Source organism: Tenrec ecaudatus, chromosome 5 (genome assembly GCF_050624435.1).
Source record: "Tenrec ecaudatus isolate mTenEca1 chromosome 5, mTenEca1.hap1, whole genome shotgun sequence".
NCBI lineage: Eukaryota > Metazoa > Chordata > Mammalia > Afrosoricida > Tenrecidae > Tenrec > Tenrec ecaudatus.
The window spans coordinates 5,896,210-5,923,049 of NC_134534.1; the positions used below are offsets into that span (position 1 = coordinate 5,896,210).

Genomic DNA, 26,840 nt, shown 5'->3' on the forward strand with positions numbered 1-26,840 from the left:
GGACTACAATCCTGACCTTAGGCACTTGGAAAACCAACACGGGAATAAAGTTTGGGAAACTCACACTGAGGGAGCTATGACTAGGTCTATATCCCCTAACTTATCACAGAGGGACTCTGGAAAGCTAGTATTCCCGGTAGGAAAGCCACCACTTTGGTAAAGTCCAAATACATTATCCTGTGTCAAATACCATTCCCACAGATTCTCCCCAAACAGCTATTCTGCCTCAAAGTGAGCACCTGGTTGATTCTGTCTCCCTGTAGAAGCAGACATTATTGTTATCTTCTCCCACCGCAGCACCCATCCGCCCTCCTTCCCCAGTGCAGGCAGTGGGTTTCCTCGCCTGTGAGCTCGGGGATTTACTGTGGTTACCATCCACCCTGTGATGTATGTAACTACTGCATATGCATGTCTTATAGCTACCTATAAGTCCCCCGACATAGGGAAGATTCTTTCTCTCTGCATCCCGGAGGTGAGCATGCTACCATGAAATGTGTCTGACTCCTTTAGTTTAGTCTCTCCTGTGCCACCTATCTTCTATGACTTTACCATGATCTTTATAGATGATAACTGTATAATTGTGCCTATGGACCCTGCAGCTGTTAAAGGCTGGATTACTCTGACAATAAAGTAATTTATTTCATATTTGACCAATGTTTATGGAAGGAGCCCTGGTAGTGCAGTGGTTATGGGTTGGGCTGATAACCACAAGGTCAGCAGTTCAAAATCACCAGCTGCTCTGAGGGAAAAAGATAAGGTTCTCTACTCTTATCAAGAGTGACAGTCTCAGAAACCAAAGGGGTAAGTTCTACCCTATCCTTGAGGGTCACTAGAAATCAGAATCCAGTCAATGACAGTGAGTTGAAAATGTATCGACTATATACCAGGAAAGAAACATTGAGACTATAGACACGAATAAAAACATTGCTACCATCAAGACACCATTGAAGTTTAAGAGTAGAACTGAAAGAGAGATAACAAGGCCCTCACAAGCCATCAGGGCAGAAATTCTCAGTGTTACCATGTATAGGACACAAGCCATGCTGGCCAGCTAGGGGCTGGGAGAACCTCTGAGACTATGGCCAGTGGATGGATACTCTTCTAGCTGCACCTAAGCTCACCTCTTTGACTTGATTTTCACTCAGACAAGAGACAGATCTACAGGGGGAGCAGGAACATCTTGCAGGAGCACATTCCTTAGAACACTAGCCCTGTGAGCTCACCAGGGATGTGCTCGGGAGCCAGGGCTGGCAAGAAGGCAGGGTGGAGGGCTATGGCAATGCTAGGTGGCAGGGGTGGGGGTGGGGTGGGGGTGGAAATAGGGACAGCAATCATGAAACAAAATGTGTGTGAGCTATTGACTGGAAAGCCAGTTTGCTCCTAACACTTTCCCCCCACATCACAGTGCATCAGTGAAGAGAAAGCCTCAGTCGCCGTGTTGACAATGAGCCAGAAGGCAGCTGGAGACGGGCACACTTATTAAAGGCCATGGATGGGCCAAGGGTAGCTTCCCTGTCCCAGCTGCCTCTCATGGTCTTCGCAGGCCGCACGGTGGTGATGGTGATGAATGAGTTAATAATGAAGACGGAGGGTTTCAGTGCACGAGCAGAGGGTGGCTGTCCCCGGGAATGGATGAGCCCTGCTCGCCATCCAGCGGGTGTGACCCTGAAGGGAACTCAGCCTGATGTTGCTCTGGGGACCTTGTTTAGCACCAAACACCATGTCAGGAGCAAAAATTATGGGAAACAGCACTGGCTGCCTGCTCATGTGTGGACTGCTGGGACTCCCACTGCGCTGAGGGGCCTCACCCAGAGGATGCACAGCCCCAGGGGCGTCCAGGGGCCCAGCTCCCCAGGCTGTCTAGAGCTCACCCGATCCATGCCTTTGGAGACGTCTCTTCCCGCTGTGTGTTGCTTTCCTCAAGTGTACAAAAAGTGTGTAGGATGTGACCCCAAACCCTTTCTTGGAAAGCATAATCCGAGCTGCTTTTGTGGGAGCCGTGGTGGCACATTGATTAAGCACGTGGCCACTAGTGGAAAGGCAGGCAGTTCAATACTCCAAGCAGCTCTGCAGGAGAAGAGACCCGGCAATCCCCTCCCATCACAATGGCAGCCCAGGAACCTCCGGCAGTTCTCCAGTGCACCAGCCCACGGCTGCAGCGAGCCCCAGTCTGTGCCCTAGCAAGAGACAAGAACAGCACAACCTTGCAATGTGGGTCGATGCCAAGCTATCAGGAGGGGCGCTCAGCCAGGAGTGCTTGGCCCTCTGGGGGATCTGCCAGACATGCAGATTCAGGGTTCGGGGTGGGGGGGGCGGGCTGCCACACTCCTCTGGACACACAGAAGAATGGTGGGAGTGGAGAGTTAAAACCTCAGGTTCCCCCCCCACGAGTCAAACTCTCCATGGGAACCTCAGGGTCCTGTTTCCACGAGCACGTGGGTAAAATATGGACAGGGAAGAATGACCGCGTATAGCATGCAGGGGACACCCCACTCCCTAAGGCATAGGATGCCTGCAATACCTTGGTGCCAACCAGATGTGTGCGGTGCCTGGAGGGCATTTTGGCCCTCAGAAGGCCTAGGACCTCCTGCAGGAGTGAGGTGCTTGACTGCCAAAGGGAGGCACTTTAGAACCCCCTAGTGGCCCCTTAGAGGAGTTCTGGTGGCATAGTAGGTTGCTCATTGGGCTGCTCACCTAAAGGTCAGCAGTTCAAAACTACCAGCCACTCCCCGGGAGAAAAATGAGGCTTTCTACTCTCATAAAGAATTACGGCCTCAGAAATCCACAGAGGCAGCTCTTCCCTGTCCTATAGAGTCATGGGAGTTGGAACTGACTTGATGGCGATGCGTTTGGTTTGGAGTGGCTCCATAGGAGACCCCTGGTGGCATAGTGGCTAATAAACTGGCCTGCTAACCACAGAGCCAGCAGTTCAAAACAATCAGCCGCTCCTTGGGAGAAAGATGAGGTTCTCTCCTCCCGAAGAGGGGTTGTCAGAGGATCAGGACACATTCAGAAGAGGACATGGGGCACAGGCTATCATTGCTGGTGTCAGGTGGATTTTGACTCAAAGCAGCTGTTGCTGTTCGGTGCCCTCTGGTCAGTGCCAGCCCACAGTGGCCCTACTATGCACAGCAAAGACACACCGAGTCGCCATCCTCACGACTGTTTGTATGTCTGAGCCCACTTCTGCAACCACTGTGTCAATCCATCTCCTCGGGCACTGTCCTCCACTTTACCAAGCATGGTGTCCTTGTGCAGGGACGGGCATCTCCTGACAATGTGTCTAATGTAGATAAGAGGGAGTCTTGGGATCCTTGCCTCTCAGGAGCACTCACAGTGACTGCTTATTCCACGTCAGATTGGTCTGGCCTTTGACCAGTCCATGGTACTTCCAATATTCTTTTCCTGCACAATTCAAATGCATCAATTGTTAAAGCAGAAAATACCAAAAAGATGCTGACTTGTGTTCATTGACTGTGCAAAGGCATTCAACTGTGTGGACCACAATAATAATAATAAACTATGGATAACCTTGAAATGAATGGGAATTCCCAAACACTGTGCTAATGAAGAAGGTGTACATAGACTAAGAGGCAGAACAGAACAGGACTCTAAAATCAGGAAAGGTGTGAGTCGGTGCTCTATCCTTTTACCATACTCGTTCAATCTGTGTGTTGAGAAAACAATCCAAGAAGCTGGCTTGTCTGAAGAAGAATGTGGCATCGGGATTGGAGAAAGGTTTATTAGCAACCTGCGATATGTAAATGACACAACCTTGCTTGCTGAAAATGAGAAGGACTTGAAGCCTTAGCCAATGAAGATCAAGGTCTGTAACATTCGGTATGGATGAAAACTCAAATGTAAAGAAGATCATAATCCTCACAACTGGACCTATAGGTAACATCGTGCTCAATGGAGAAGAGGTTGAGGTGGTCAGGATTTTGTCTTGCTTGAATCACAACCAATGCTCATGGAAGGAGTAGTCAAGAGATCAAATGATGGGTTGTACTGGGGAAATCTGCTGCACACGACCTCTTTAGAATATTGAAAAGTAAGGATATTCCTTTGAAGGCTTAGGTGTGCCTGGCCCAAGGCAGCGTATGCCTGTGGAAGTTGGACATTGAGTAAGGAGGACTGTGGAAGAATGTGTGCATTTGAATCGTGGTGCTGGAGGAGAACACTGAAAGGACCATGGACAAACTGACCTGTCCTGGAAGAAGTACTGCCAGAGTGCTCCTTAGGGGCAAAGATGGAGAACTTCATCTTACATACTTTGGGCATGTTGTCAGGAGAGACCAGTCCCTGGAGAAGGACATCATGGCCTCTAACAGCAATAATAACTCTCATAACATCTTAGTCTCCAAAACTCACTGGGGCAATTCGATCTGATCCTACACGTTTGCTGTGAGTCAGAATGGTTTTGACAGCAGGGATAGTGGCTCCATCAGAGAAAAACTTGTCCATCTGCTCCCTTAAATATTACAACCTAGAAAACCCTATGACCCAGGGCTACTTCCATGTAGCGTTGCTATTAGCTGGAGTCACAACAGCAAAAACAGCCCTTCCACCAAGAATCCCTGGATGGCAGAGTGTTTGGTGTGCAACTACGAATGGAAAGGTAAGCAGTTCAAATCCACCTAAAAGCACCTGGACACCTGCTTTCAAAGGCCACAGACCTAGGGAGGCAGGCGACAGTTGTGCCTTATGCATGAGGTAGCCATGATTTTGTTTAACACTCACCTCCTTTGCAGAAGTGGGAGTCTTGCTCTGTTTCTCAGGTGAGAAGACTCAGATGCAGAGCCTTGAAGGTCATGGGAGGGAGACCCAAACTCAGAACTGTCAAGCTGCCAAGCAGGCCCCACCCCACCCCACCCTCAGGACATCACTCCTGCCATTTACTTGATCAATCGTTTTATATCTGAGTAATAAAGTCTCCCCCTCAACCCATCTTCTAACTCCATGTAATCTGCTGGAAAGACTTGTCATTGTGGTATTGTCTCCAGGAGATGGCTGTCTGTCTTAGTGCTTTGAACATCTGACTCAGGAGCCCGGGGCCTGCCTGTGGGAGGCCAGTAGCATTTAAGCAATCAGTCCAAGTCTATGAAGGGAAGGAATTCCTTTTGGAGAGTGACTTGACATTTTAAAATTTCGTCACCAACAATACCCTTCCAATGCCTATATAACCAACAGAGGCAGCCACAATGTGGGGCGCCCAGTCATCCGAGTCAGGGCCCAGACTATGATATTTGAGGATTGAATGGAGGTGTGGGTGTGTGTGCCTGTGTGTGTGTGTGTGTGTGTGTGTGTGCACGCGCACCATGGCGTGGATAAGCCAGTGGTACTAGACAATGCAGAGGAGACAAATAAATCTGTGGACAAAGAGCAGGAATCAGCAGGACCCACATTCAAACACTTCTTTCATCAGCAAAGGAGGCAGCGTGTGGAGCCAGAAGCAGGGCTACACTACACTTGCCCAGCCCACCTCCCGTAACTCATCAAACACCTGGGGCCCCAGACACCTCGTCTTCAAAGGAGAACGAACATAATTACAAATGAAATCAGTTCTTGCCTTGCTCACTTGTAATGCTGAGCAAGCCATTCGGTTGTTCTGTCTCAGTTTGCACGGGGAAGGAATATTAGGAGAAGTAAACACAGGAGATCTGCCGAGTTCCATTCCCAGCTCAGGCACCTCATGCACAGGCACCACCCAGCTCCCAGGATGCTGTGCAGGTCTCTGTGAAGTTTCTAGACCATGATGGACCAGAAAGAGATGCCTATTGATCGACTTCTGGAAACCTGGCAGTGAAAACCTCCAGGCACCATTGCAATCTGAGCCACAACTCAGGATTGGGCTGGGTTCTCAGGAGAAGTCAAACCAGTGATGCTGCTATGTGTTTGAATATGGAGATTGATATCAAGAAATGGCTCCCACCATTGCAGAAGTGGGTAAGACTAGTTCAGTTCAGGTTTCTCCTGACTCATAGAAGCTGATGAATAGGAAGGAGGAGCATAGGTGGCAGGGATGGGGAGCACAGACTGGCAGATGCACAGGTAAATGAATCCAAAGTTGGCCAAATGCATCTACCATTGGTAGTCCCCTGAAAGCTCCTAGAATCGGCAAGCAATGGAGACTGAGGAACTAGAGGCAAGATCCAGCTCCCACAGAAGGCAAAGGGCCAAAGAGAATTCAACTCCACTCAACCACGTCCTTATACAAACACTACATCCCCACGGAGGTGTCACCAGGCTGTGACCAAATTGATAGACTTGAGTTTGACCCCTAATCTTACCCCGGAGTGTCTCATGGTCATTATCCCTGACCATCACAACTCATCCTGGGAATTTTGCAGGATGGGGCGGCTTTTCCCTTTTGTTCTCCTGTGCAAGGGGTCTCCACAGGTCCAGGAGCAAGGCCACATCAGCCAATCACAAGGAGAAGGAGAACTCAATGTGAATCCAAACATACGGCTGAAGGTGCCTCTCTCAAACACGGGCTTGGTATGTTCCACTCAGAAATATCACAAAGACACATTTCCTTATTCACACTTAAAAACCTCTTGCTCCAATAAAAATAAAAACAAAACTGCGGTTATGGTAGAATCAATTCCAGCTCCTGGCGACTATGTTACAGAGGAGAGCTGTGATCCCTAGGAAACCGTTCAGCAGGCCTTTTTTTGGAGGTGCATCTGGGTGGGTTCAGAAGCCCTGCTTTGATGCCATAGGGAAAGAAAGGGGTCATCTGATGCCCCACTATGTGATGAAGAAGGGGTCTACGTAGTTTAGGACTCACGTGATGAGCCTCCTTGGTCTTCACCGGTCCGCCTCTCAAAAGCACCTCTGTTCCCTACCACTCTGCTGAGAGATAATCCAGCCCCAGTTTTAACCAGCTGGCACCTTGTCTTCCACTGGCTACTACCTGTCTACTCACATCCACTCCATGTCTGTCTCCAAGGAGTTATTCCCCCACGAACCAGTCAATGTGTCAGTGGGTGCAAAGAGGCAGGTGGGGCACAACTGCACACTGAGGATGGGGAAGGGATATGCTTAATAATTTATCAAAGCTATGAAGCCTGGCACCTCATCTTTTACTCTCCAAGTGCTGTTTGTATAGATTGCAAATGTGCGGACCAGAAAGAAAAGAGCTCGGGGTTCTTTAGCCAAGAAAATATTCAGCACTGCCAACAAGTATTGGCCCTGACCTTGGCTGATCCCAAGTGTCCTCCTTCCTGCTCCGTCACCAAGACACCTCTGAGTGGATGGAGAGCATGCTGCAGCCACGCCGGGTGCTGCCAGGACAGAGTAAACACTACTGGTGCCATGGTTAAGGGCTTCATTGCTGATCAAGTGTCTGGCAGATGGAAACCATTTAGCAGTTTTGAGGGGGGGAAGTCTGGTGGTCTGCTCCTATTTTTTTAAGGCAGTCTAGAAACGCTATGGGACCATCCAACTTTGTCACATGGGTTGCAATGAGTTGGAATCCACTCAATGGCACCACAATTACCACCATCCCCAAAGGCTCCAATAAGGTTAGTCCAAATGGAGCATCCTGGAAGATAGCGACCCAAACCACTGGGCTCAACTTCCTTCCCGGCACCAGTTGAGCACTTAGCAAACCATTGCACCCTCATCTGGGACCAGCCAGTTCTGCAAAGAAATGACTCTGAGGACCAGAGGCCATTGGGACATCTCCACAGTGTAACATGGGTCCCGTAGACAGACACGGCAGTGCGTGGGCCCCTCCGAAGCCTCCATAGTGAGGCTGATAGAGAATCTGGGGCCGGGGAGGTCAGCACACAAGTACCTATGCCACTTCAGACAACTTATCACCCCTTCCAGATAGTGCAAGGAGTCTAATGGAAGTCAGGGCTCACCGAGTGCCTGGCAGGTCTCTACATGGGATGGTGTCCGAAGGAGGACTCAGCATGGATTTCTGCATCTAAAAGGCGAGTTCTATCAGTAACAATACATATATAAGCCATGGTCAGGGGGAGCTCATGCAGTTGGGCTCATGCAGAACCGTGCTTCACGGTTCTAAGGTCATTGTAAGGTATGAGGCTGATTGGGGATAGAGTAAGCTGACATCTCCAGAGCAAGTCTTGTCTGCTTAGTGACTCCTCTGCACTGGCCACAGCCTGCAAGGCAGAATGTGAACCACTAGGTTGGCAAATAGTATTACCATCCTCAAAGTCTCCTTACCTGCCTTCCTAGATGGTGTCGTGCGGTACACATTGGGGTACTACCCACAAGGTCAGCAGTTCCAAACCACCAGATGACCGTCAGGAGAAAGATGAGGCTTTCTACTCCCATAAAGAGTTAGTCTTGGAAACCCACGGGGACAGTTCTAGTCTGTCTTCCAGGGTCTCTACGAGTCAGATTCAACTCAGTGGCAGTGAATTTGGTTTTGAGCTTGTTCCCACCCCAGGCTTCCTTTTCCCCGATCTTCCAGCCATGCTCCTTGAAGCCCCTGATCAAACTGCTGAGTCATAGCAAGCTTCATGTCTGCTTTGGGAATTGCAGGCTGCAATCTGCCTATAAGATCCCCTTCTTTAATTCTTGTCTAGTTTACAAACCTCAAGTTTGCTTATCAGCCCCATCACTGCATAAACCAACTTCTTGTAATCCTGGTCTACTTCTCTAGCTGAACTCTGTCTGATGAAGACACTGCACACCAAGGTCAGTAGTGACAAAGATAAGTTGAGAAACTGAGCTGATGCTCTCTCTTGCTGAGAAGCAAGACAGGAGTTGAATGATACAGAAAATATTACAAATCATTTGGCCAAGAATGTCTTAGGCTAAGTTCTCTAGAGAAGCAAAACTAAAGAAGCTTCTCACTGCCATTGAGTCGATTCTGACTCACAGTAACCCTATAGGGCAGGGTAGAACTGCCCGTGTGGGTTTCTGAGATTAACTGTTCACGGGAGTGGAAAGCTTCATCAAGAGAGGTTTATATCAAGGACATGGTGCACACAATTGTAGAAGTGAGCGAGTTTTAAACATGTGGGTCAGATATTAGGCTGAGGACTTCTCTTGATTCACTTCGCTGCGGGTACTGATGAGCCTGAGATTGTCAGGAAGATGTCTGGCTGCTGGCTGCAGAAGTGAATGGATATAAGGTTGGGAGGTAAGGTGGCAGGCCACTGAGAACACCCAGGATAAGCCAGCAGTCAGTGAGGCAAAAACTTACATCAAAGCCGAGTATATAAAACAGGTGCAAAATGGTTGGCTCAAGTCCAAGAAGCCAGAGGCCAACAATCCAGATGCAGGATCCAGACCCAGCAAAGGTAAGCAAGCTTTTCCATAGCATGCACTTATAGTGGAACTAGGCTAGACCTCGAGGAGATTTTTCATGAGGGATTATGAGCCAAGTCACTGAGGATGCTAGCCAAGCCAAGTTGACACAAAACCTCCATTGTCACCAAGGACGATGGAGTAATAAGGACAAGGAAGGGTGAGATGCAAATCTAGGTTTATCTCAATCCATGGAGCTTTCAGTGGCCACATCTGCCTTCCAATGTGCCTTTGACCTTCTTCAGGAGACTTCTTAGGCTGCTGAAGCAGCTAGCACAACAGGAAGTGCCCAGGAAATCATATCCTCAGACCTCCAGAAAATCAGATGCAAGTCATGCCCAACGTCACCTGGTACCCCAACCTCGCTAGCCTTTTATGTTTCCCATTTTACCAGTTTCTCCTTGGAGCCCTTCCTTTGAACCCCTGACACTCAAATGTCAGAAAACCTGGCAGAGACAGACACTCTGGTGCATGTTTTAACATGCGATGCAGAATAAGGCAATATCTGGGATGCTTCCAAGCCATTCTGGATATTTTGGACAAACCCAATAGTTTTCAACTGACTTTGGAGCAGGAACCATTCTCAGGTGAAGCAGAAACTCATGTGCAAGTAGAACATACAGAGTCACCTGTCTGGTCGACAGATAATGGGACCAGAAAACCCTTTCTGTCTGCATTCCTTTATCCACCTCCTGGAAAGGTAAAGACTCAAAAGAGCATTGAATGACTATGTGGCCAGGGCCCCTTTGCTGGGGCAAATCTGATCTTGGTGAATAAGGGATTCTCCGGCCCTCATTTCCCTGACCAGCTTCCTTCCAAAATTTCTGAGTGAGCTCTGAAAAAAAGCAAATTAAGCCATCAGAGAAATGAAGAACACAGTGGACTCCTCGCTTCAAGCATGATCACACACTGAGACTACTCCACTATCTAGCAAACGATTCCTGCGTGCAGGGTCTCATTGATTCCTATCTCAGAAATATTCCTGAGGGTTCTTTGAAAGACCCGAATGAGGCATACGAGATGTTTAGCCAGATGAGCCATGGAGAAAATGACCCAGAATGGACTTGAAGGGGAATGCCATAATTATTCTCTTAGCCTCAAAATCCAGAGGTGCCAGAAACCCTTCCCACTCCATCAGTTCTCAGGAGGAGGCCGGGTGGCATGATTTTAACATGGACAGCTGCAGAATGCATCCTGGCGAAACAGAAAGTACACGTCTTCTCCAGCAAGTGTGCAGATGCATGGCTCACAAATCAGTACAGACATGGCCTTTGGAAGCACAGGAGACGCAGATAGAAGAACATAAAGCTCAAACTCCAACTGCTTCATTGTCAAAGACAAGTTTTAAATCCCTAAAACGGTGCTTCTCAACTTTCCTCATGCCACCACCCTTTAATATAGTTCTTCATGTTGTAGTGACCACCAACCTTAAACTGTATTTTTGCTACTCTTATGAATCAGGAAACCCCTATGAAAGGGTTGTTCAACCCCCTGGCTATGGGCAAAGAGATACCTGATTGGCTGATTGGTGGTGGTGCTCTTATATCAGTCAGGGGCAGAGCAGACTGGCAGCCCTTTGTTCATCCTAGCTTGATGCCTAGATTGTGGCCAGAGCTGTTTCATGCCTAGGGCACATTAAAAAAAGAAAAAGATAAGGTTGTTCAACCCCCCAAAGGGGTGGTGGCAACCCACAAGTTGAGAATCACTACCCCAGAGCATCAGCTCAAGCCTTGGGAAGCGCTCACTTGACTTAGACTGAGAAGCGGCATCAGATGCGAGCCAAGAGGGAGCAGAAAACCAGCAGAATAGGTTGCTGTTTGTGTAAGTACAAGATGGCTTCTGCTCATGGTGACCTTCGGGAGAAAATAAAACATTTCTAAGTCCTGTCCCATCTTCTCGACTGTTGATAAATCTCACCCCAGTTCAGAGGCTTCTGTGCCAACCTATCACACTGAGAGGTTTCCTCATTCTCGCTGACCCTCTACCAAGGAGGATGTCTTTCCCCACTCATTGATCTTTCCTGAAGAGGGGTCTCAAGTAAGTGAAATGCAGTCATACTATCCTCACATCTAGGAAACAGGCCCGTTGCTTTAACCCCAACACCGATTGGCTCATGCTTCTGGCAGTCCGTGGAAGATCCAACAGTCTTTAGCAACACCATGGTCCAGATGCACCGAATCTTCCTCTGTTGTCTCTCTCGATATCCAACGTTCACAGGCAGGAGGTAGCAGAAGGGAGCATGCATTGCATCGGCCACATTAGTCGTCATGGTGGCGTCTTCGCTTTGTAGACTAAAGAGGTCTCTAGTAGCAGGCTTTTCCAGAGCGATCTATCATTTGATTTCTTGACTGTTGTTTCCATGGGCATTGGTTGATAAGCAAAGTAGAGTGGGATCCAAAGTCAAACCTTAAAAACAAAACTAGAACCTGCTGGGCTCAGACCAGGTGTTTCTTAATTAAGTAACAACCCTCCCCTCCCTCCCCCCCCTACCACCCAACACTTGCTCAGCATCTTTCAAGGAAGGGTCATTTGGCACCTGAATGACATGTCTGATAAACTGGGCAATGGAAGCTTTGAGTGCTGACAAGTCTGCATTCAGAACGTGTTCCACTACAGAGTAGTAGATGACTCATATGTTTGAGCATTTACTGCATTTGCTAAAACAAGTAGCACCTAATCCATCTAATCCACAGAATGGTTGAAAGAATAATCGTGGCAGCCCATGGTACTTTCAATATTTATTATCTCATGTGCACTGGACATATTATCAGGAGAGACCAATCCCTGGAGGAAGACATCATGCTTGGTAAAGTAGAAGGGTAGAGACAACGAGGAAGACCCTCGACAAGATGGACTGGTCCAGTGGCTTCCACAGTGACTCTAACATCAGGGTAATGATGAGGATGGTGAAGCACTGGGCGGGGTTTCCTTTTTGCCATGAGTCAGGACCAACTCAGCACCACTTAACCATCACCAGGTGGTGCCATTGGGAGAAGCAGGTAGCAATGAAAGCTTCGCCTATCCTTGAGGACTCAGAAGAACCGACTGGCATATATGAATTCATCCTACCATTTCCTGCCTTTGGGCGTCTATTCATGCTGTTCCTTCTGCCCAGAATATGAACCTACCCCTCCTTCAGGATGCAAACATCCTAACAAGAGGCAAACCCCATCTCTTACTGGAAGTCTTTCCTACCTGCCCCGGCAGAATGAGGCATTCCCTCTCGGGTGTGCACAGTGGATGGCAGCTTGCTGCTGGCTCTCACCTTCTGTTTTCACCTTTCTGTTCTCCTATGACACTTGTCCGTGTCCTCCCGCTAAGCGATGAGCTCTCCGAGAGCAGAATCTGTGCTTTATCTGGATCCTTAGTATCTGCAGCCCTAAGGACAAAGAACTGTGTCGAGTGGGCAGTCGACAACGTGCTGTTGGTTTGCATTATTGTCACAGTCAATTGCTGCTTGGAGACAGCGCTGAAGTTCATCATCAGATGATCAATAAAGAGAAATGCCTGTCATAATACACCCTTTTCCCGTGGGTGCCCTCAAACATCAGGTGGCTTCTTTAGGTCTCTGTACCCGCACACTCTTTTCATGTTTCTGCACACACACACTCGGTGGATCACAAACTGAGACGATTCACCCCTGGGAATTCACACTGCCTCTTTCTTTGTCTCCACCAAACTTTGGTTTCTTACTTCGCTAGGGCTGTTGGGGGCAGTTCGGTCGAGTTAGATTCAGCTCATCGCCTCCTTATGTGATGGGGCAGAACCGCTCTGAGGGGTTTTAGTGGCTGGAATCCTATGGAAACAGACTACCAGGTCTTTCTCCCAAGGACCACCTGGGTGGGCATGACCATCAGTCTTTAGGTTACCAGCCAAGTGTTTCACCATCATGTCAACAAGGAACATGGCTTAGCCAAGAACTGCTCTATAAGTCAATTTTCTCAATGTCTTTTTAAGCATAGCAGTCATGAGTTGGGCTACTATCTGCAAGGTCAGCAGTTCAAAGCCACCAGCCACTCCCCCGGAGAAAGATGGGGCTTTCTACTCCTGTCAAGGCTTATAGTCTCAGAAACCTGAGATAGGATAACTCTCAGAATGGATTTATGACAGTGTGTTTGTTTCTTTTGTTAAGTTGCTGAAGGAACCCTAGTTAAATAAGTTTTGGGTTCACTTCAGGATCAGAGGTTCAAACCCACTGGCCGCTCTAAGGGAGAAAGATGAGGCATAAAAAGGCACTGTCTTAGAGCCCTAGAGAGCAGTTATCCTCTGTCCTGCAGGGTGACTGGGCATCAGAATGGGCCCCCAGTGGGTGGGGAGCTCCGCTTCTTCCCCATTTCTTTTGCTCTGTGATTGGATTTTCTTCCATTGTCCTCAGCATTTCCTCCTAAAAAGAAACACCCCCCTTTTCCCCTCATGAGTAGATATGTAAAAACAAAGGAACAATAACAAGAGGTCCAATGATTAATATACTTTTCATGTATAACAGGTCTCCATCTTGCTAGATGTGGTTGCTGTTATTGTCCCCAACTCATCTCACGGTGATCTCCAAGTGATGTCTTGCATTTTGTCCTTCGGCCTGCAAAGCCTGAAAAATTCGCTCCCTGGTCCTTTACATAAGAAGTTTGATGACTCATAGCCTAGAACCCAGGCAGGCCCATGGTCAGTGTACAGGAAATGCTAGGGACCCATGGAGCCCCTAGAGAGGCAAGTGGCTCTGGCTCACACAGGGCACAATGAAGAAGCAGCTGAAATCTGGTCTCTGTGGTTGCCTTGATCTGGGGCAGCTCTCATACCCAGAATGCCAGGACCTAGTGTGGACTGTCCCATGGGCACAAATATGAAGTTCGGGTACCAATCACGCCTGGGGTGATCCACGAACCTTGAGGAGTCCATGTGGGTTTCCATTCCAATGGGAAAACAAGCAGAGCTTCATAGGGAACAAGGAATAACTCAGAGGGAGGCAGGGAAGGCAAAAAGGCCACAAGGGGCTTCTGGTATGAATTCTTACAAGTTTGAGACAGAAGGCCAGTCCGGCCTTTTCTCCAGCGATGCCTGAATAACCCTCCATGATGGTGTCCTGTGCTGCCCCACTAGCCCAGGCCCGGCCCTGCTTAGCAATTGGGGCACTATTTTAAAGCCTGTGCTCAGGGCCCTACCTTCTCTACTGGAATACCCCCCTGAAGGGCACAGACGATGGCTCGTCCATCTTGCGTCCCCTGGGCACAAATCATTAAGGTGAGTGCCGTGGTAGAGGTGAAGGATGGGTTTTGTAGCGAGAGGGGGAACCAGCTCAAAAAGCCTGCTCCAATTAAGGAAGCCCAGACTCTTTCCCAGGATCGCAGCCCCATGCGTCTTGATCTAGTGTGTGTAAGCTCTCTCGCCACCCAGAATTTATGACGATACCCGCCTCCCTCCGTCCCATTTCCTTCCAAGTATTTATCATTCTCCCAGCCCCTGCTATCGCCGAAGTCTCTGCCGAATGCCAAGTTTGAGCGTTCAGGTGCCCGGGGCAAGAAGAAGCAGTTCACAAATCACAAATGGGAATGGGAAAGTTTTATGAGAAGTCCTGGTGGCACAGTGGTTAAAGAAACCGCCTGCTGACAGAAGGGCCAATAGTTTGAAACTGCCAGGCACTTCACAGAAGGAAGATGAGGTGACCCGCTTCTGTACCAGGCTACTCTATCCTACAGGGCTGCTATGAGCTGACTCCAGGGCCGTGGACTGGTAGGCTGCAAACTGTGGCGCAGAGAGGTAGCGATGTTGGCTTGGGTCACCCAGAGAGTTGGGAAGAGACCTGAGTGGAAACCAAATTTGGTGTTCCTAACATGATGGGAGAAGCTCTATCCACTCTCACCCACCAAGCTTTGCAGCAAGCAAGGTTCCGTGAAGCCATCTCCTGAGCTGGGTCAGGCTGGGACCGAGCCACAGTCACCACTTGGTCCTATCCCTGGACAACAGCAAACTCAAAGCTGCACCCCCTCCCTTTCTGGTCCTTCCCTGCTCCAGACGCACCACCATCTAGTGACCCCTCTGTATCAGCCAGTGACAGGGCACGATGGCTCTCAGGTGAGCACTGATGAGAGAGAGCGAGCTCTTCTTGCACCACTGGACCCTGATCCCTCTGGGGGGTTTCTTCTTCTGGAGTAGCTGAAGGGGCCTTCTCAGTCATGACTCTCCTGAAGCTTCTCCCACATTTCCCACAAGGATTTCCATTCAGCTGAATTCACAGGCCCGGATGGAAGGTAGGAAACTCAGGGCCTGGCAGGAGATGGCTCATTGAACAAAAGGAAGGAAGGCTGCTTGGCTAAAGAGAGATTTGCACTCAATTCAGTCTCTCCCCTCTCTGTCAGACACCCACAGAAAAAGAAGGGAGGAGAGACCCTAATTGATTCACAAGCATTTACTGGGTGGCACAATGGGTTAAGCATTGGGCTACTAATCAAAAGGTCAGTGGTTCAAAGCCAACAACTTCTCTGAAGGCAAAAGCTGAGGCTGTCTGTTCTTCTAAGGAAGCTGTGAAGAGCAGTTCTACTCTGTCCTAGATGGTCACAGAGAGTGTGAATCGCCTCAAGGGCGGTCAGTCCAAGGGGCCAGGCCAGGGCGGGCCATGGCCCAACTCTGCTTCAGGCCTGCTCTCACTCTGCCAGCGGGCGCAGAGTGAGAATTTTCAGGAAATGAGCTCACACCATTCCTCCCTCAGATCCTGGCTGGTGCCACCCTCAGAGTCAGGTGAGAAATGCCCCTGCTAACAGGCGATGGAGCAAGAGGGTGTGTCTCAGAGTCCAGGAGTGCCTGGGTGGTGCTAGCAGATTACAGTCAGCCCTGAAGGGACAAGGCACAGTGGGTTATGAGTTCTGCTGCTATCTGCAAGATTGGTAGATCAAACCCATGTGAGACTTCCAGAGAGAAAGATGAGGCTGTCTGCCCCTAGAAAGATGTACTGTACCATCTAAGAAACCCAAAGGGCTGGTTCTACTCATCAACTCAATGGACGTGAGTGGAAACTGTGGACACAATCCTATCATCAAAGATACATATTTTTGTTTTATCGGGACTAAATTCCTCCCTGCTATCTCTCTTTTCATTATATATTTATTCAACTGTGCACTAAATTAGAGGTTCCATCCACCCATTCCCACCCCCACCCACCCGCCTTGTCTTCGGCTGAGTTCTGTAGAGAAGCACAACCCACCCGGGACTCACCTTAGCTCCTGGAGCAGACAGCAGTGTGGAGAGTAGACCTGGAAGCTAAGAAACAATCGTTTTCTTCTCAATCAGGTTGTTGGTGACATTGTTGTTGTCTGGTGCCTTTGCTTGGGTTTGGCTCTCAGTGACTTCATATACAACAGAGCAAAACACCGCCTGCCTGATTCTGTGCATCCTCACAGTCATTGCTGTGCTTGAGCCCGTTATTTCAGCCACTGTGTCAATCCAGCTCACTGACAGTCTTCCTCCCTTTTGCCCACCTTCTAGCGAGCATGATGTCCTCTAGGGACAAGTCTCTTCTGATAACAAGTACACGAGACAAAGCATCATCATCCTCATGTGCAAGAAATACCCTACCTATCCTTCCAAGACATTTGCTGACTCTTCCAGAAGTCCCTGGTGTAGTAACGTTCTTTGTAAAGACCATGGCCTCAAACCACACCACCTTCTTTAGTCTCTCTTAGTCATCGTCCAGCTTTTACATGCATAGCAACAGCAACAGCAACAACAACAACACAAAGCTTCGGCCATGGAATTCATTCCAACTAGTAGTGACCTTCTTCTATTGGGCTTCCCAGGCTTTGTACATCTTTGTGTGCAGACAGCTGTGACTTTACCCTGAGGATCAGCTGGTTGGTTTGAACCTCCCCACCTTATGGTTATGCATCCAAAACTCACCAGGTAGTGCCACCAGGGATCTCTATGAGGAGATAGGAAATGTCATGGCTCAGGTCAGGTGCACCTCATTCCCCAGAGTAACATTTTTACTCATTAGTGGTTTAAAGAGCCCTTTTGAAGTGGATTTGGCTAGTGCAATACATCCTTCACTGTCTTGACGGATGACATTGATTGTGGATCATTCCATAGACATTGACTGTGGATCCAAGTCAAATGAAATACTTGACAACTACAGTATTTGATTATCAAGGTGTTACTTACAGGCCCCGTTGTGCGGCTGTTTTGTTTTCTTTACCTGAGGTGTTAGCCTTCTTGAAGTCATTGATCTTCATCAGTGCTTTCAGTCTTCTGCCCTTTCCACAGCAAGGCTGTGTCATCTGCACATGGAAGGTGGTTAATGTGTTTTCATCCACTCCTGGTGTCACATTCTGCTTCATATAATCCATTGTCTAGGATGGTTCAACCAGCATATAGAGGAAATAATCCCAAATCATGCAATGCACAAATACCCAATATTACATTTATCAAGAAGCCCAAGTATGTCACCAGCAACTTGCCATCCATGCAGCGCATGTGGGGACAGGTTTGAAATCCCTAAGTACTCCCATGTACATGTTTGTTTCTGTCGGACTCTGAGCTGAAGATCTGTTTTCCACATATTTTGTTCAGGCAGCACTTAGCTCAGACCCTGAATATAACATTGGCTCAGTAAAGCAGAGGGCCATTGTCCGCGAGATGGGTTGCAATAATAGAAACAACAAGGAATTTAGCATGCCAGTGATGCTGAAGATGGCACAGGCCTGGGCCTTGACTCCTCAGGTCACTCTCCAGTCCCTGCCAGTGGGAGCCCACTCAGTGAGAACTAACAACAACACTAAGTGGGAGACAAATGGGAGAGTGCTCTTGCAGGTTGACCTTGAATGAGCCACGTGGCCTTTCCGATCTGATGTTTTCCTTAAGAACATGAGTGTTTAGAGTGGGTGATGGCTAAGCCCCATGAGAACACTGGCCATTTTTGTGTCTAAGTGTTTGACATAAATTTCCTTCATCCTTGTCCAGGAACTTTGAAAATGCCCCTTGTTGTCATTCAGGGGTCTGGGTGTTCCGGTTGACCTACTAAGCCCTGCTAGTTACTGCAGCCACTAGGCAACATTAACAAGGGAGCCCAGATGCTCCACCGCCCCAACACCCACCCGACTGAGCAGTTCATTCATGTCTTTGTTCATTCATGGCTCCCTTATCCCTTCTGCCCTGCTGTGGCCTCCGTGGCCAAATTCTCAGCTATTCAGAAAGCTCCAGCTGCCTCTGCCGTGTGAACACGAGGAAGCTAAGAATATTGCATGAGGAAGGGACATCAGTTTACAAATATGTCCCCTACATGTGCCTAGTGAAGGAAAAACAGCTAGCATTTATTCGGCACCTGCTCAGGTTTAAAGAAAGTATTCAGTCCTGCCTATCGCTATGACTCCGAGGGTGCACTGGTTAAGCACTCTGCTGCAAATTCAAAAGCCAGAGGTTTGAATCCACTAACCACTGAAAACAGCATGCTGAGAAACTGGTTAAGTGGTGTGTCTTTGTATGGGCATGTGCAGTGCCAGGACCCTTACCAGGCTCACCATCCTTATTTTGACATCTTTGGGAATGAGTGGAGACTCAACTAGATCATGAACACGAAAGCAAGCATATGGTAGTGAAGAGTCTCTTAGCTACTCTTCGTTTCTTTGTCATTTTGTTAAATTATCTTGCCATTCCATGTCTCATAGTCCCTTTAGTAGGGCAAGCCAGGATGTAACCTAATTTTCCCAGTACACTCCCCATTCTCAATTACATCTATGCCTACTGCCACAGCTTTGCCAAGGACTCCCAGCTTCCCAGGAATGGGTTGATCAGCTCCTCAACAAGATGGAAATCTAGGGGAGAGAGGGATTCAGGTAGGGATGACAGGATATCTTTTCTGAAGGCTGTCCTGATTGTGCAATCTTAGGGAGTTCGAGCTAAATGGACAGCAGATGACACCCAGAGATTGGGTCATATGCCGGAGAACAGAAGGGGGGTCATGAGCCAATTCCAAAGACTTCAACATGGAGAGACAGGATGGCAACATTGTTGTGGGCATTGGGGAATTACAAAGGGGCTTCAAAAAGTTCTTGGAAAAATGGAATTAAAAAAATCAAAAGTGAAAATTGTCCACGAACTTTTTGAAGCCCCAGTATAAGTCCTTCTTAATCAGTCCCCGTTATTTCAACAGATATCTGTCCGGCAGCCATGATGGCCAACCTCTGTAAGTGCAGGAAGAGTAAGATAGGTGACCCTGACTAACAAGGAACTTATGGTCCAAAGGAGAAAAGAGATATACAAGCAGGAACTGACTGCACAGGGTGGTGAGAGCTGCAGTGGTCCAAACGTGGTAGGATGGTCGTGTCTACCTGGACAGCTTTCAAATATTACCTGTGCCCAAAGTCAAGCCAAGACCCATGTCTTCAGAATCTTGCTAATTTTAGTGAACAGCATGGCTGAGACACACAGCCAGGGCAGTAAGCTCAGGGTGATATGGGAGACCAGAGGAAGAGCTCCCACCAAGATCCTGAGGATGAGAAGTTTCGTGGAAGATGTGAGATCCAACCTGAGATCTCAAGCAGAAACCCACCAGGCAGGTTTGGAAAGGAGGGACCCCCAGGGGAATCTGTGATGACCTAGAAGTAACCACAATTCCTACTCTAGCTTGGCCATTACTCCCTTGACAGATGGGCTGACCACCAGAATGGAAACCACTCCCCACCCACTCTGAGACTGTCTATCAACAGCCACCCTATGCCCTGTAGTGAGTAGCCGAGGAGAGCCAGGGGGAAAGTTCAGAGACATCAGACAGTCACCACTGTGGTCCTCAAAGACAATTTCTTAAGGAGCAGGTAACTCAAGGGAAGCTTCCTGGGAAGGTTGTCTGGCTAAGTAATTGTAACTCACCAGTTCAAACAAGACTCCCTACCAAAAGTTCTTCCTAATCTACAAGACAGGATAAACACTCTGGGTACTTGTACTTCTCCACTGGGGGCTCATCACATGTGTCAACCTGTCTTTCCTGAGAGGTCATGGGTGAAGGGATCCCATAAAGATCTTATTTATAACCACATCAAATCATGTATCATCGTGCCTGGCCATAGTTTGGTGCTCATTAAAGATAAGGGGTGGATTTATGAATACTTGAAATTGGAGTGATAGTTCAGGAAAGCTTATGGAACTGTTTATTCTGTTCTAGCACCCATCTTGGTAGAACTATAACAAGGCTGTTTTTTAGAAGTGAGGATGATCATGCTTCATCTCACATACTTTGGACCTGTTATCAAGAAAGGTCAGTCCACAGCAAAGGGCATCATGTTGCAACAAACAGAAGGGCAATGAGATGGGAAACCATCAAGGAGATGGACTGCGACAATGCCTGCAGCCCTGGTGCCAAACATAACAATTGTGAGGATGGCATGGGCCCTAGCAGTGTTTTGGGCTGTTGTACATAGAGTTGTACTGAGTCAGAATTGACTCCACAGCACGTCACGCCCACCACCCGCACACATCTTTGTCCTACTCTCGAGACCTGTGTGTTGCTGTGGTCCTAAAAACGATGGCATGAAAACCAGCAGGTCACCATGGCAAAGAGGTTTCAGCAGAGTGCCCAGACTTAAGAGAGATCAGAAAAAGGGCCTGGTAATCTGATTCCAAACCCTTATTGGTGTTGTTGTTAGATGTCTTTGGGTCAATTGCAACTTAGAGTAAGCCTGCACACAACAGAACAGCATGCCGCCCAGTCCTTTGCCATCTTCACAGTCCTTGCTATGTTGAAATGATGTCCTCAAGGACATGCCCTGGCTGATAACATGCCCAAAGTAGACTGCAGGAAGGCTTACCAACCTTACTTTGGAGGAGCGTTCTGCTGGTACTACTTTTAAGACAGAGTTTCTCATTCTCCTGACAGTTCGTGGTAGCTAATGAAGACTTTATGGGTCACCCTGACCTACTTACTGCAATGTCTGCCCCCCAAGTTCAGCAAATGCTATGAATATTTAGAAATGTATCTGGCCCTGAGGACGGATGATAATTCCCATCCCATTGACCTTAGGCATGTCGTGCGATTTTAAAAATAATATGCACATAAAAAGAAATAAAACTGAGAGGTCAAATACTGCAGTAGAAGCTCTAATGCCAATGAATGGTATGCCAATTCCCTTTCCCAAGACTGGTAATGTTTAAGAACACAGAAACTCCATCTGCCCATGTCCAGAGGGGAAGACCTTGGGGGATAGACATGGCTGCCTTTGGTCGGCGGTTTCTATCTAGTTGTGAGCCACGAGGCTGTGGAGCTGCTTGTCATTGCCACATTGCCCCACCCATCATGACGGAATAGAACTCCTCTCCCTGAATCACCCTCCAAGTGAGCTTCCCTCATAGATGGATATGAATGCATCCTTCCTGGGGACCGGGAACTCTGAAAGAGGGGAGACAAGACGTTGAGTTGGAAGTGTTCAGTTTGCAGTCATTTCCCTACTCCCATCAATGAGTTGAATTACACCACCTTCAATCAGTGGTTATTCAATTCTTCTCCCTACCCACCCCCCACCACCAACACTCTTCTTTCTATGAAAATTTCGTGAGTGACAAATGCAGCGAACCTACTCTCACGTAGATCTGGAGAGCGGAAAATGGTCGCATCAGCTGCATGAGCGAGATGCGGTTTTTAACTGTAGCACGAACACTGTCATTTCAGGATGCCAACAAGGGACTCGGACTTCAACATGCGCTCTCACTTATCCTAGCCCTAGCATGGACCCCGGCCGGCACTCCCCTTGTGTTTATTGCTTAATCGACTCTACCGCGGGGTCTCCTAAAGAGTAAGACCGGGTCTGATTCTGATTGTGCTCACCACACCATCTTCCACCCTTCCTGCCAGGAGCACCACTCAGCACCTGGCATCCATGGCTCTCAATAAATACCCGTTCATGACGCCGCTGCAATTTGAAGCCTGCTTCCCAGCACCGCCCGCTTCTCTTTGTGCTTCTCTGGAACCTATTAGAAGCCCTAGAGAATGCCTTCTTTGAGCCAGGGGGCCAGTGTGGGGGCGTCAGCCAACCTTTTGTGGCTGGGCATCCTGCAGTTCTGACAGTTCTACATGGCTTCTCATCCTACTCCCTCCTGCCTGGGGATCCACTGACTCAGTGTGGCAGCTGTCCCTGCCAAGTCCCAGTCCTGGGGAGCACCCTTGGCACTTGGTCAGCCTGAGCACCAGTCCGCCTGCCAAGAAGAGAAGGAAGAAAATGGGCCTGGGCAGAGATAAAATAAAGCCCCTTTGTAAAAACTGGGTTGTGGGGTTTTTGTTTTTTATTTTTATTTTAAATCTAGATTAGGGAAGCAGACAAACTGGGATTGGGGAGGTGGTGGTGTTTACATCATCTTTGGTCCAGCCCCCCACATTGAGAAATCTCAGAAAACCCAACCCGCAGCTACGGGTCAACCCTGACTCACAGCGACCCCTGGGGCAGAGCAAAACTCCTTCTGAGACACCAAAGCTGTGACTGAGCAGCAGCAGACTGCTTCCTCTGTCTCTCTCAAGGAGGCAGCTGGGGAAGCCAACCCTGGGGAAGCCAGAGGGAGCGTGGGACGTGGCCATGGTGACCCAGTGAGGAGAACTGGGCTTCTTCTGGCAGTCAGCCCTGTGCATCGTGCAAACATTCCCACATTGGGACATCAGTCAGTGTTTGAGTTCCTCTCAGTGGTGAGCAAACTCACTCACCAGAGAGCAGGGAGAGTTCCTCTGTGCTCCATCCAGGAAGCAAGGTCTGCCCGGCACCAGAGTCCCTTAGTTTGAGTTGCCATTGCTATTACTCCTTATCTTGGGGCCTGGTAGACCAAAACTGTGCGACAGAAAGGTCTAGAGAAGCCACCAACCTGCGCAGGAAGAGGAGCATCCTGCCTGGTGTTCGGCTGACAGAGCTTTGTGTGTGCAAATCAAAGAGCACCCTCTTGGCTCCGCTGGGAAGTAGTGAGGAAGAGGAACCTCATCGCAGCCTGGAGGGAGGGGTTCAGAGCTGCTGAGGAGAAGCTTGCGATGGAAGAAATGATGGTTGTAGGGACATTCGCAAGTCCAGGGACACCAGGAGGATGCGGTGGAAGTCACCAATATCACCAAGAGGTATCACTTGAGTTTGAAATTCCCAAGCATTCTGCTTTCAGATGGGACCGTCCCCACTGTTTGGAGGACGGCAGAGACACACCTGGAACCGCGATGTCCTCACGCCTAGATTGTGGCAACTCCTTGCCAATGGTCTCCTGGTTGCTTCCTCTGCACTTGTAACCCCCTTACCACACTGCCGAGGGCGTGACGCCGAAGCCATGCTCATTTAGCTGAACATCCGTGATGGAAACGAATTCAGCGCTTCCCTCAAAGCCGATCTGAGGAGGAGAAGGGTGGGGGATCCAAAGGCCCTTTCCAGCCCAGCGCGCCACATGTTCCCGAGGGCTTTCTCCCCCGCCGGCCCATCCCGCCTGCCTCCAGTGTCTGTCTCGGGCATGTTTGAACCATGCTGACTGACTCAAACTATGTTTGCGCTTTTGGGTTGCCTGAGGCCAAAGGGAAGAGTGGAAAGGGTCCTAATTTCGAGTCAAAGGCTCCATGTACAAGCTGTGTCTCCCTGGAGAGGTTGTGAAGCTGACCTCCATTACAATTCTTTCCCGATGCCAGAGCCTCTGCCAGCACTCCACAGCTGGCAATTTCAGACCCTTCAACCCCATAGAGACGGTCACACTGCCATCATTTTAGACACAAGAAGACAGAGGCTCGGGGAAGGACAGGGTCAAGGTCACAGGTCAGCATCAAACAGTCCATAGCCCCCACACAGGTTAGTCTCATGCCAAATCCCTGCTTTCCTTACTCTCCCATGAGCCTCAGTTTGTTCATCTGCAAAATGAAGGGGCTAGAACGGTTGGCCTCCCAGCTCGTTTGCATGATACGCTCCCGTGATTGGGCCAGGCTTGGAATGGCTTCAGAGAACCAATGTCTGCCAAATCATAATCATATTGACGGCCTGGTCTGAGGCCCAGTGAACAGTGCTGTGTCTGGCCCAGCCTGCTGGATGACAGTGATGGCCCACTTCCCATGGTGTGTGGGGCTGGCCATTTCACTCCATCCCTCACCCTCCACACAGTAAGTCACGAGCTTTCCAGACACATCAGCCTGCTCCCCTTTGCTGCCATCAAGACCTCTGCTCACAGGATGCCTCAATCACTGTGATTTATTTCCATTGAAAAGTCTACCAACTGCCCTTTGCCAAAGCATCTGGCCATCTCCTCTTGGATTTCCTACCAGAAAAATTCCCCACAAGCCCAAGATGACTGAACCAGCCAGGGCAGGGAGTGCATGTGTGCAGAAAGACCTTTTGGCTTCAGACTGGCATGCAAAGAAAGAAAAGAGCTCAAATTAATATTTTTATTTTGTTTATAAAATAATATATGTGTGTATACACACTGTGATACTTATATTTTTGTGTATTTTTAAAACAGCCATTTAATCACACATAACCCCACTTTTAAAAAAGCTCATTTTTCTTCCTTTTTAATTTAGTGAAAGCACGGAGCAGGTGGGGTAGATACAGGGTCTGTGACGTGTTTGATGATGAGGGGGGTCCAAGTCTCCCTAATTCCATCCTGGCTCTGCCTCCTCAACCTAACTCTTCACATCTCCGGGCTCCAGGGCCTCCTTGGTGAGAGTGGGACCATCGTGCCGCCAGTCACCAGTGCTGTTTCTTCTTTCACGATCGCTTCTTCCTTTCACCCCTTTCATTCCCTGTCTTTCCACCTTTTACTATGGACAGACTATTTTGTCTCTGCCGGGGACCGCCTGAGAAAGGCTGAGTTTATTTTTACCAATTAAAAGGAATGAGGCAGAGGTCCCTCCCTATAGAAAAATCATGACCCATGAGAGCTCCCGACCCTGAAAGATCTCACAGGGTCAAATAGGAATAGGTGAGTTGTTTAAGGGACCCACCTGTGCCAGCGGGAACAGACTTTCAAATCATCCTAACGAAAGATGCCACTGGGGAATTCCAGCTCCCTTATCATTGAAGTTGTCTCCCTGTAATCATGGAAATAGAGAGTATTGATTACAGAGTTCGTACTGCTGAAGAATTAGGTTAAGGCATTCCCCCAGAAGACATAAAAATGAAGAGGCGTGGAAGGCAGGAAGAGAAATGTCGGCAGCAATAAACAAGAATCTCAGAAAGAAGCCAAAGTATGAGGAGGCTTAAAAAGAAAAAGTGGAACACAATGCTGTTAACTTTTCATTCCATCTCTCACTGAACATTATCTTACAAGAATTTGTTGTGAATTGGGTGACGGGGGGGCAGAGGGGGTAGCAGATGAGCAGCTTGACCCGCGACATGAGGACTCCTTCACAGCAAACCCTCCCCGTACCGGCTCCTCTCCCCTTACTCCCTGTGTCCTATTGCTGTCGCTCTGTCTCTCCCAACCCTTCGGAACGCTGTGCTTGATGAAGTGCTGCCCTTTGGGTCTCTGCTGAAGGATCACCCTAAGGCATGAGCACCTACCTGGCGTGGTCCTGCCCTGATGATTGCTTGGCTGAAAACTCAGCCAGGGGGGTGATTTCCATCCCAGGCCTGAGTGGTGACCAGGGACATAGTCTCAGGAGTCCCACCAGTTTCTATCTGACCACGAAGGCCAGTCCCTTTCGTGACGTGGAGTTTTATTTCACGCTTTTGTTTCCCTCTCTCAATGGCTCGTTCAAGTAGTGTTTCGTGTAGCTGGGAACCATGTACTCTTTCTGATCTCAGGGCCAGGGAGACTGCTGTTCCTTTAGTCCAGCAGGTCTCAACCTGTGGGTGCGACCCCTTTGGGGATCGAATGACCCTTTCACAGGGGTCGCCTGACTCACAATGGTAGCAAAATTATAGTTATGAAGTAGGAACAAAAATAATGTTATGGTTGGGGGATCACCACAACATGACGAACTGTATTAAAGGGTCATGGCATTAGGAAGGTTGGGAACCACTGCTTTGGGCCATTATTCCACTGGGCTAATTGTTTCCATCAATCTTTTATTTTTGCCACTCTTCTTTCTGTGAGAGAGAGAGACACCAATGGTTGGCCCTCTCATGGTCACCTAGGAGCTGTCATGAGCCCAGCCGCTGCTCACAGAAGGACACCGTTTAACCTTGTCTTTGCTAACAGGGTGATGCCCATTGACCTTGGTGTCCTCAAGACTGTGCTGCTGATTCCCCAGGCCCCGTGACTCATTTCCTCAAGGTCTTTGTTATGTCAGGGAAATTTTCATAAGTTTGTTCCCAGAACCTCTGCCACATTCATGGATGTATTTACAGCAGAAGTAAACCCCACTGTCAAACTGATACATATTTGTGGGCATAAATCTACTCTCTCTTCCACCTCCACTCAGCCTGGGAATCTAGCCAAGCATCTACTCATGGACCACTATTGTTGTGGGATTGTGCATGCAACGAATGGTATTTCCCTCCATTGCCTTTCACTTGTACACATATCCCTGTATCATCTCCTGCCTTTAACATTTGTGGCTAACTCTCCCCTTATTGATTTCATCCTCCTTTTCAGTCAAGTTCATGTGTCTACTCTCAAACCCGTGACATCCCCTCCCC

General features: G+C 48.7%; 1 pseudogene; it reads left to right on the forward strand.

Annotated features, from left to right (window-relative positions):
- Nucleotides 1-10,774: 10,774 nt before the first annotated feature.
- LOC142449708 (small nucleolar RNA SNORA48) lies at nucleotides 10,775-10,926 on the forward strand (annotated as a pseudogene).
- The last annotated feature ends 15,914 nt before the right edge of the window (nucleotides 10,927-26,840 follow it).